Here is a 12,574-nt window from a genome sequence, read left to right on the forward strand (position 1 = left end):
AAAGCAAATATCTAAGAAAACGGAGGGCAGGACATCTCTTCCCTTATTTTTCACAGGGAGAATCAAACCTTTTATTTTGTATTTGTACATCTTTACATATCAAGAACCAAAACATTTACATAAAATTAGCTGCCTTTTTAAAATCACAAAATGTTATCTCCCAATAACTGAATAGTTGAAGATAAAAATTTATAGGATGAGAAAATAAGTGAGGAACGAAAGTACCATAATCAGTTATCCATATAGATGTTATTTTTAGACAATTGAGCAAGATTAATTATCTATACACAAGTAAATTTTTTCCAATTTTTATTTTGCATAGGTAAACAATCATGATCAAACAATAAATTCTACACATGATTTATCCTAGTTTAATAGTAAGAGCATGGATGTTGCAGTGAAAAATACATATACTAAATCTTGATGGAAATTAAAATGCTTCTCCTTTCCTACTGTAGAAGTTCAATTATATGTTGAAAAACCACAACTAGTAAAATATGGAGGTATAAATGAAATAAACTGTTATGCAGACTAGAAAATATCACACACTTATTTCATGTCTGAACAATTATCTGTTTCACTTTTACATTCAGGTTATCTCATGTACATGCTCAATCAGTATGCTTATATCACTAAACTATACTTAATTTTGTATTACTGATGCTTGCATATTTCCTGGCACAGACAACACCCAATAACTGTTTACTGGATTAAATTTTAGAATGACTTTATTCCAAACCCAGTAATTGTTTATTGGATTAAATTTTAGAATAACTTTAGTTTAAAATTATCTAAGGATGAATCTTGTCCTCATTTTTTTTTTCTTTAGAGGAATACTAAGCTTTCAAACTAAGCCCCCAAATAGTTCCTTTAATTTGCTAAATTAATTTTACAATATAAAAAGTATCACAGAATCATATTTATGCATTTACTTGTTGCTTATTCATATTCACTGTCATCTCAATCACAGCTAATGGTTACTACTGAGTGCTCACTATAGACCTGGTAAATATTTTATGAATGTTGTCATTCCTAAGTTCCACAAGTCTGTAAGTTGTGTTTGCTAGTCTTACAACTGGTGAAACTTAAAGAAATTAAAGATAGTAAGTAACTTGATTAGGGTGATACAGCTACTAAGTGGTAGGGCCTAGCTTAAACCCATGTCAGTCTAAGTATATAGTTACTGCTCCAAGGCCTCCGATTCTTTTGCCAACACGTAGCTCTGCCTCTCTTAACTAGGTCATGTGTGCCCAGGCCATATGGCAAGCAGTCTACATAGTATCAACCAAAGGAAGTGGCAAATTCTTGCTTTTTCAAACCACTGTTAATAGTCAAGACAGCTTAATCCCTGAGGTTAGCAAATTAACGTGATCATGGTGATAAACATTCTAAGTCAGTCGATAACGTGGTTTGGATGACCAGTTCATTTATAAGAGAATAAAAGAAGTGGGTGTTACAGATGTGACCCATGAGGGAAACTCGGTGAGCAGCTGACATATAGGAAAAATATTCAGAACTTGTGGAAAGGCTTTGAGCAGGTATGCAAACAAATACCCAGACAAATGTATTGTGGTTCAGGAGAATTTCCCCAGCACTCCCAGTAAGGCCTGGAACGATAAATAAAAACTACAACCAAGGAGTTACAGAAAATGTGAGGCTTAATTATATTTCACTGAATACTACGCAGCACAGTTAATTCAATAAACTCTAGAACCTTTATGCTTCTGGGGATGCACATAGTGCTACATCCTGCTGGGCCAGTACGTAGACTTGCGCAGCCTTTTCTGCAAGGAAAAGGAGAGAGCTTAGCTCTTAAGGGAGAGCTAAAGAAGGCAGTATACTCAGGGAGGGGAGGAGTGATGAGGGTGGTGGGGAGTGCAGGAGAAAAGCCTTTAGAGGCTTCATATCTTTTCAGATTTTATGGTTTTGCTGTTAGCACAAGTTCATGTGCCTGACACACAGTGAGGCCAAACAAACCAAAACGTCCTTGTTTGGAGCAGAGAAAGGTTTATTGCAGGGCCATCTGTGTCACGGGGTTAAGGGTATCAGTCCTTAGGCTCCAGGAGGCCTGGGGCTATATGCACCTGGTCATCAAGTAGTTAACATCTTCCATTTGGTGGGGGATTTTCACATCTGTAAAACAACTCAGGAAATACTGTTATCTAGGTAACAGAGAGGAGCTAAAGCAGAGGATATGGGGGAAGGGCCTATCCCGGGAAGACCCCATAGGGTCCTGCTCTGTTACTTGGCTGCTGACCTAATTCTATTTACCTTATTCAGGCTGCAGAAAAAGGGAAGGCATAGCCTGCAGGTACTATCCCACAGAAGTTTTAAACAAATATTCTCTTAATGATTTATGATATGCTTTGCTTTGCTTATTGCCCTGAACCTCAAGTTCCACAGGAAATTATATTTGTGATGAACACTGCACTACATTGTCGTATCTCTTTTTATTATTGCTTTTCACACTTACTTAAAGCTTGTATTGTTATATAGCTACTTATTTTGTTCATATCATTTTTTCTCTATGGTAAACCCCTTGAGGGTAGGATTGTGTCCTAGAGAACAACTCTCTTTGTATAAGGCAGGGCACTTGCCGACTTAATCTGGCAGAGAATTCAGGCATAGTGATCTTTGTTCCAGCAACAGCCCATGGGAGACACTGCACTGAAGCAAAGAGGCTCCTCATTATTCAGGGATTATTTTCACAGCAAGTGAAAGAAACCCACCTTAATTCACCTTAATCAAGGAGAAATATTTTGTTTCATGGACTCAAATTACAAGAAAAGCTAGAGTGAAACTTGTCTTGTGCATTTAGAACAAGTAAATCAATTATTACCACAACTATTGCTGTGTGACAGCAGACAAAACTACAGAAAGCTTTAATTTTCACATTTCTAAAATAGCAGAACCACAGGAAAGAGTGCCTCTCTCTTACCAATATTTTAGAAATCCTAGGGAAATATTCACAAGTCCATTAAGGGCTATGAAGAAAGAGGCAATTCCAACAGTTCCCTTTTATCATATTGTTAGAATGTGGGGAGAAGGTGCAGCTCCTCAAACGAATACGAAGGCTAATGGGTGAATATTTGTGAGCTTGAAAGCCATTATGTTTTATATCTAATGTAGAATGTGATGAAAGGGAAGAAGTAGGCTATTTTAACATGTGTTGAGCACCTACTACATGTCCTATAAACTTTATTATATACATTATAAACTCATCAAAATATCCATAAAGGATAATAAATATGAAGATGGGATGGGATGATACTGGGCAGTACCTTTGCCCTGTAAATGCTAAACCAGTGAAACATTTATTACTAAGATAAAGAAATAGAGATTTTTAAAACCATTAACACTGAGGTTTAACTTCTCTATTGATTTTAGGATTACTTGTCTGTCCAAACAAAACTAGATAATTTAAAAATTCCATCTGCAAAGAGAGTGTTTGCACAGTACCACATGCAAGCATTTTACATGGCTTATATAATTTAACCCTCATAAAAATACCAGAATGTAGGTGTTTATATTTATTAGGAATTAAACTAAGCTACTTTAGCAAAGAGACCCGAATATACGTTGACTTTAAAAAAAAAGATACAGTTTTATTTCTTTTTTAAAGAATACTTAGATATATAGGGTGATCCAGAATGTGGTATCCCAAGAGGGTTCTGCCAGATTCAAGGTAGAGCTTCCATCTCTTGAGTCCAAGATGGTGCCATTTCCCAAGCCCAACTATTGCTCTGGTACTGCTTTCTCCAGCCAGTGGAAAAAGAAAAAAAAGGGGGTAAGGGGTGGTGTAAGTGGGTTATTTTAAGAACAGAATCTGAAAGTTGCATGTAACATTTGTGTTCTCCTGTGAGCCAGACCTGAGTCAGATGATCTCACTCAAGAATAAGGCAGGTTAAGAAATGTCTCTAGCTAGGAGAGCAGAAGCCCTACTAAAACCTATGTGTATGTGGCAGAATTGGTCAAGGCAGATTTACTGTGAAGTTAGGGTGGTATAACTTTCAGAGCCCATATGCTTCTTCCAAGACTCTGAGGGAGGGGAAGCTAGCAACATATTCATTTATTTATTTTATACCCTTTTGTCCTTAAACCTTCCAAAAGATAGATCTGTCCCCAACAGGTAGGACTTATCTATAAACTAATACAAGGAGAATAAATCCTGGAGGAAAATTCACTGTCTCTGCCTCTAAATAATTTCCAATGAGGCCCAGAGAAGTTAAGTAACTTACAAAAAGTCACATAGATTTGGAGCTGAAATCAGAACCTGGGTCTCTACGGCACAAAGACTTTTGACTCATATTTCTAGTGCATCAAGTACTCATATATTTTAGATTTTATTTCCTCCTGACATTATCTCGGGAGAAAAGCTGGACGATCTAGAAATCACAAGGTAATTAATTGGCTACATCACTTTGTCCCTATCTGTTCAGATGCTCTTGGAAGACAAAGTGAAAGAGAACATGTGAAGCCCAGCTGCCAAGCTGACATGACAGCCAGTTAGTTGGGTGATGCCACTCTCAGATCAACCCAAAGGTTAATGACACAGATGCAGTCAAAGATCTGATGGATAGAGGCTGTGAACCCTGTATCAATAACTTACAGCGAATGTCTGGAGGCGGCAGATGAAGCGGCTCGTCATCATGACGAGCATGGCAGTCCATTTTTATAAAATTGTCATAAAGGATTATTAAATTTCACATCTTAGTTTGCTTGGGGAAAATATCAAATATCAGTAAAGGGTGCATTTTAAAAACAACGTTTAGTATAAACTCTTGATTCTGGCCTCATGTCAAACTAACAAAGAAGTGCTAGGCAATTTGATCCATGCTTTTCATTTTTCCATTTCTGAGCCAAGGTATTTTTTCATACTTATTATTAACTTCACATGTTTTTAAAAACAATAGTTCTGGTTTTAAGAATTTTTTAAGTTAGGAAAATATTTAATTATCAAGAAAATAATCTCAAAATTTGAATATGACTGCAAGTTGAGTATTTATTCACCATAGCAATTTGGAGTATACATTCCTCAAAGTTAAGTACCATAACAAAATGTAGACACATGCCTTTCTTTTTATACAATTCCTATTTACAGTAAATTCAGAAAAGCATCCTGCACTAAGCCAGAGAGGACTTAAAGTGGTCTGTCTCTAGATACGTTTTTTTTAATTTTAAGACTGGATTCAGAGAGTTCCATCTAATTTGAGGTGTATTTACTATGTATCAGCTCCATTATCCAACTTTCTATAGTAAATCTTAAAATTCTTATATTTGTAAAAACCCCTACGAACACCTGAATTATTTGGTAAAGTTTAAAAGACCCAATACAACATTTTTTGAAAGGCAATTATAATTATAAAGTAATCACTACTAAAGTATAACAAGTTGTCATAGTATCTATTTAGAAAACCATTCACAGTTATTCTACCATGCACATTTTCACACATAGCATTGTGCTGCTGTTCTAATAATTGTTTACTATCTTAATATGACAGGGCTAATACCCACCCTCTTAAGGAAATTACCTTTCTTTAGCACTGTATTAATATTATCCTAGGTTACTTTTTATTTGTAGCAAGTTGTTCCCAATTCTATACCACCAACCATTCGACTTAATGATCTACTTGATGGACATCACTAAAAACAGTTTGTAAAGTTGACTTAACAAAATGAAATGATATTCAATATCAGTTTGAGTTGTTGCAATGAAAAGAGCTCATAGTACACTGGAAAGCTGTGGGAAATTGTTGGGAATTACTATTCTATGGATTGATACAAATAAAGAAAAAATCATAGAATTCTAGAATTCTAAGGTACAGGAGCTATTTAGGCCAACACGCTAATTAAACAGTCCATGGATCAAAAACTAGACTTGATAAAAATCATAAAATGGATTGCCTGCTGAACTAAGTTTTGAACCTAGTGCTGTGTACAGTATAGCCTACTGTTTTGCCTAAGATTGTGCAGTATCCCAGAATGGCTTGTGCTCTCTTTTAGGTTCCAAAATGTTCTACCTTGTAACAAGTAAATGTAAATTAACTGGTTGACTGAATAGCTGATTGACTGACTTACAGGCTAAGGCTAACTGGTTGCCTGACAGACTAGGGCTTCCCAGGGAGGGTCAAGGTTACCATTCTCTACAGGCTCCTCAAATAAACCTCCAGAGTCAAACATAACTGACAAACCTGATATCTGGAGTACCAAAGTTACTGAAAAGCTTTCAGGGAAAATTTTTCTAAATGTAACTGAAAACTCTTCAAATTTTTCTTAATCCCCTCATATTTTTTTCTGCTTCATATAAAAATACTAATTAGGGTCTTCTCCCTTTTTTTATTGATGAGTCTGGCTAATGGTTTATCAATTTTATCTTCTCAAAAAAACAGCTTTTAGTTTTATTAATCTTTGCTATCGTTTCCTTCATTTCTTTTTCATTTATTTCTGATCTTATTTTTATGATTTCTTTCCTTCTGCTAACTTTGGGGTTTTTTTTTGTTCTTCTTTCTCTAATTGCTTTAGGTGCAAGGTTAGGTTGTTTATTCGAGATGTTTCCTGTTTCATAAGGTAGGATTGTATTGCTACTTCCCTCTTAGAACTGCTTTTGCTGCATCCCATAGGTTTTGGGTCGTCGTGTCTCCACTGTCATCTGTTTCTAGGTATTTTTTTATTTCCTCTTTGATTTCTTCAGTGATCACTTCATTATTAAGAAGTGTATTATTTAGCCTCCATGTGTTTGTATTTTTTAGAGATCTACCGTATGCTAACACATATATATGGAATTTAAGAAAAAAAATGTCATGAAGAACCTAGGGGTAAGACAGGAATAAAGACACACACCTGCTAGAGAATGGACTTGAGGATATGGGGAGGGGGAAGGGTAAGCTGTGACAAAGTGAGAGAGAGGCATGGACATATATACACTACCAAATGTAAGGTAGATAGCTAGTGGGAAGCAGCCGCATGGCACAGGGAGATCAGCTCGGTGCTTTGTGACCACCTGGAGGGATGGGATAGGGAGGGTGGGAGGGAGGGAGACGCAAGAGGGAAGAGATGTGGGAACATATGTATATGTATAACTGATTCATTTTGTTATAAAGCAGAAACTAACACACCACTGTAAAGCAATTATACTCCAATAAAGATGTAAAAAATAATAATAATAAAAATAAAAGATTATACTTCTTTAAAAAAATACTAATTAGAAAATTAAATTATGTTCAATATCTAAAAATGAAATTATATAGTGAGTAATTCAACATCAACACCTGATACTATGTGATAGACCTATGGGCATAATATTGTGATATTATGACACTCACAAAAATAGTATAACATTTATATTTCAAGATTTGCACATAATTCAATGGCTTTCAAAAGTCAACTTTTCAGTACAAACTTTAAAATTAATGATAACAACTTTTTCTATCTAAAACAACTGTAGCAAGTTGATGCACTTTATTCTGGCATTCATGATTTAGAAAAATGTTTTTTGCAAGCTTCATACAAAAACATCTGAACAAATTAAAAATCATTGCAGCAATGTACATAGATCTCATATTCCTTTGATTTCCCCCTTCTTTTTGATTTCTACACCTCTTATATTATGAGAAGACATTACCAAAGAAAAGACAATAAATTACTACGAAAGACAACATTGGTTCTTAGCAAGAAAGGAGAGTGAAAATCAGCTCTTTTATGTGACCAAAGAATCTCTTTATTTAATGTCCTTATTAATGTGAACTGAACGTAAAAATGTGAACATCTAGATATATATTGCTTAATTCCAGTTTCACCTGCATTAGATAAACTGTCTTATAACTTCCTTTCTTAAGGAATAATATTTACATGTTAATTTCTTTTCCTCAATTTCTCACTAAACTTCAAATCATTTTGGAGTAAATAGTATAGTAAGGCATTATATAAATATGAAAAACTTAAGTACTACAGTAAGGAATTATGTAAATATGAAAAACTTTTTAAATATCAAGAATTTTAAATGTATATAATGCTTGATCCTTCATATTATCTTTAGAATTTCAACATTTATATACAAACATGAAATGCTAAGACTGAAATGCCTAAACTTTGTTCTGTTGTTATATGGGAGCACTTACAGTATCAGATTCTAACTTAATCAAAACTGAACTAAAATGAAAAGCATCATTGTAATCAACCATATGGCTGCTTCATTCTAAACTGGTCATTTTTAAAGAGCCAGACTCCAACATTCCTCCTTAGAGGGAGAAGAAAAACCGTATTACTACTGTACACATCAAAACTACATTGGTCAACCAGTCATTGTGTTAGCTGGCACTAAATTCCTGAACAGCATAGTAGTGCAACACAGGTCTTCCAGATGACTATGAATGGATGGTCTTCATTTGTCAGAGATTAATCTGGTAGACATGGCCTTTGTAGAAATAGCTAGAAAATATAGCACAAATTCTGAAGGAGCAGGGATGGGGAGAGTCATCTTTTTCATATGACCAGTGACCCTTCTTTTTTAATGTTACCACTGCTGCACATAGATCCTAAAAATGCAAGAGAAAGATTCCATTTCACTGTATTGATAATCATCCTCTTGGGAAACCAATTTAGTCTGAATGTACCCTCAGAAAGGATTCTGCTTCTTGCAGATAATTGTAGATCAATTTCAGATGAAGATTTAGTAGCCTTTTAAAAAACCTTTTAGGGCATTTTTTAATGCTCTGTAGAGAGTTGAAGAGTGTGTGTGGGGAGGGTGGAAGTAAGCTGATAAAATGCTATTATTGAAGAACTTCAGGCTAACCAAGAACTTTAAGATTTGTATTCAGTTCTATGGCAAATGGCACCAGCTTATCTTACAGGTTACATGCATTATAGATTTGGAAGCAATAAAAGACAGATCTGGGTCTCCATTTGGGCTCATGGGCTGCAGTTTGTCCTCTTAGGTTCCAAATTTCTCAGTTCTTCCCTACTACACATTCAGCTTTTCTCTCAGACTGTTGGACTAACCTGACCTTTTGAGACTTGAGACCTGGTACAAGATGCAGAGGCAACAGCCTTGTACAGACTTCTCCACTAGGAACAACTGTGTGAAGTGAAAGCCTCTATAATAAATCTCTATTCTACATCACTCATAGTGATTCTACTTCTCAGGCTAAATCCTGACAGGTAAAGTAGTAATTCAGAGACATGAAGAAATTAATCAAAGGGATTAATTGCCAAACACTCTCAAAGAGGGTTAGTAGAAGAACCTAGAAGCATACTTTACCTTCTTTGATTTGATTCCATATCCCTAAATGTATACTTCTATAGTTCTTATTTTATTTTAGAGACTACTTTACACAATAACACCTAGTTTCTCCTAAGGTAGAAAGAATGTAGCTCCTAGTAGCTCCTCCTTCAAATATTCACTCTCAAACTAACTGAAGTCTTCAGTCTTAAGTGTCCTTTTTCCACTTTTCCCTGCCTACTTGATGACTACTTGTAGAGTCTGTCCCTCGGGCTATGTTAGCAGTCCTTAAAAAAACTATCGCAAATTTTTCTTTTTGTGTATTAAGAGTGAAGTCTTTATACTTTAGCAGTTCACTGCAAACTTGTGAAGGAAGTGATGTTCACATTTCCTTTTCCTTCTATAAGGGTCAGCCAAGCTCTGATGTTTCTAGGAAAAGCTGAGTAGAGCAATGACCACATCTTGTAGCACAGTGCTAAATCAGCCACGCTGTGAAAGGGAGCAATGCATATCAGCTCTTTGACTAGGAGCTACCACACAGACATTTCCTTTTATTGCAGCAGACTTGGTTTTTGGCAACCTGGGCACTTCATTTTTCTTCCCAGACAGCTGTTTCTGAGTCACACGCTCACTGTGCATGGCCTTTCTTTTTCCTAACAGTGTCAAATATTCAATATTATAAGTATTTACTGAGCACTTACCATGTACCAGGCACAGAACTTAGCCTAGGCCTACACTGGGATAATATATATGATGAGGGAAACCTCTTCAGCTTATCTGAGGACATGGCACATGCTTGGGCATACAGACTACTCAAAGAGGAGAATTATAGTACCTTTTGTTGAGGTTAAAACACATGCTTTTTATGCTGCTTTAAAATTTTTACCTAACCTGTCACTGGTAAAGTTTTATATAATGGGAATAGGATTTCCCATTCTTTTCTCTAAGCTAACCCTCAGTGTTTCCATTATAGCACAATTAATATGTAGCTGGGAAGAAATGTTTTACAGCTGATCTTTAGGGTTTGCTTATTAGATATGCTGTGTCTTAGGCTTGGGCTTTTACCTTATCCACTAAATGTACGTTCAAATGATAATTCTATAGATGGCATTGTAGACTGGGGAGTCCTACTCAGGACATAAGAATAAAAATCAATTCCCTTTTTTACACATTTTCCATTCATCAGTACACCCTACCACAATACAATAATACAGTAGTCAGCAACCCATTTTTGACAAACAGCAACAAAGAAGCAATATGTATTGCTAACTTTTTACAAATGCAAGTTTAAAACTAAAAGAAAGCAAAACAGGGACTATATAAATAACTTCAATTTTACTAAAAGACAAAGCTTAGTTATACACACACACACACTACACACACACACACACAAAAGTACACTAGTGTGCACTAAAATACATCCCAAAGCAGAAACTCATGTTTATAAGAAGAAGACAGAGTAGACATTTTCTGAAAATATACTCAATTTTGTTAGATCTTTTGAACAAGTGACTGCAAAATAGTACATCTACCTAAAGCAATGATGCCTAAAATATGTTTTTATACCTTAAGGCAGAAAAAAGAGCTTCCCTCCTTTACCATTCAGGTTAAAATACTTTGGATTCATTTTTCATTGTTGGCCCCTTGGCTCTTCTTACTTTATTAAGGATACATTAGTAAGTTTTAAACTTTAATAATAAATATTTACAACAAAAACTACAAAAGTATGTGGTTTTTTAATTAATTTTTTTGGAGTATAGTTGTTTTACAATGTTGTGTTAGTTTCTGCAGTACATCAAAGTGAATCAGCTATACATATACATATATGCCCTCTTTTTTGGATTTCCTTCCCATTTAGGTCACCACAGAGCACTGAGTAGAGTTCCCTGTGCTATACAGTAGGTTCTCATTAGTTATCTATTTTATACATAGTAGCATATATATGTCAATCCCAATCTCCCAAAATTCATTGCACTCCCCCGTTTCCCCCCAAAAGTATGTTATTAAAGAAGCCATTTCTGAAAGCAATTTAAAACTGTGGACCATGTGAAAAAAATATATGAAATAGACAAAACGATTTATGTGCTGCCTCAGTCACTATTATTATTTATTTATTCATCTGTACTTGTACACTCAGTGCTTTTGGAAATGATTTAGGGCAACTTATAAAAATACGTACTACAACAAAATGCTTATCAAAAAAGTAAAGAATTTGTGGCAAAGGTAAATAAGGGTAGAGACAACAGAATAAATTTAAGAGTTACAAAAATGCATGCCCTGGAGTACAGTAGCTAACACTGAGCCTCTAATTTGGCAGTACACTGTCTATAATAGTAAAGCCAGAGGAAACACAACTGGTTCTTTGAGGCATAGATTCCAAAATATGAAGATAGGCCAGTTTCTCAAAGAAGAACATTCATTGCTTACACGGACACTAAAGATAAATACCTTCACTAGACAAAGTGGTATGTTTCTGTTGTTTTTAAAATATATATATATATATATATATATATATATATATATATATATATATATAATTTTAACAGTTGACTTAGGGATAATTAATCATATGCAGTAGTTCTGGAAAACTGAAGTCCAGGTATGTAGGATGTAGCCTTTTGTATTTTGTAGACCTACTGTAGGATGTAGCCTTTTGTATTTTGTAGACCTACTGTAGGATGTAGCCTTTTGTATTTTGTAGACCTACTGTAGGATGTAGGTCTTTTGTATTAATCCAAATATAGCTTTGAAAATATAAACTGAGATGATTCTTAACCAATTCTTAGTTATAGACCATTTTGAATACCTGGTGAAAATAACAGACAGCCCATTAAAATTCATATGCATAGAATTTATGTGCAATTTTAAGGTGCTCTTAGATCCTCCCTTATCCAAAGTTAAGAATCTCTGAGCAAGAAAAATGGATGGACTACTTGATTTTCAGAAAATCCTTTGTAAATATTATTTATTTCCACAAAGATTTTGAGACACTGAGCAGTACTGAGTTTGAGGTCATTCTCCCTAATAAGTTTCTAGCGCATGTATTCTGTGCTGTGGCTTAAACCAAAACCAAGCAGGAGTTAATAGGTTAGGCAGGGGGTAGAACGGACACCACTTTACAAAAGAGAGAAAGAAAATTAAAATGATACACACACAAATGCCTAATTTAATAGAAGGTCTTTCTTCCTCTGCACAGAAATAGGATATAAAAGAATTCCTGAAAGGGTCTCCATAGGGATTTCCAGAGCAAATCATACCATCAAAGGAGTGCATAGATAGTGTAGCAAAAAACGATGGCAACAAGAAAATTAGTCTAGAAAATATGTGCAGCTCATTTTAGTAATACTTCCTGATTTG

General features: G+C 35.1%; 1 long non-coding RNA gene across 1 annotated transcript in view; it reads right to left on the minus strand.

Annotated features, from left to right (window-relative positions):
* Positions 1–12,574, minus strand: part of LOC111184016 (uncharacterized) — an 80,751-nt gene that overhangs the window by 26,963 nt on the left and 41,214 nt on the right. The window lies entirely within an intron of this gene.

The sequence above is a fragment of the Delphinapterus leucas genome, chromosome 3, assembly GCF_059928025.1.
Source record: "Delphinapterus leucas isolate spDelLeu-1000000601 "Yukka" chromosome 3, BTC_Dleu_Yukka2, whole genome shotgun sequence".
Taxonomy (NCBI): domain Eukaryota; kingdom Metazoa; phylum Chordata; class Mammalia; order Artiodactyla; family Monodontidae; genus Delphinapterus; species Delphinapterus leucas.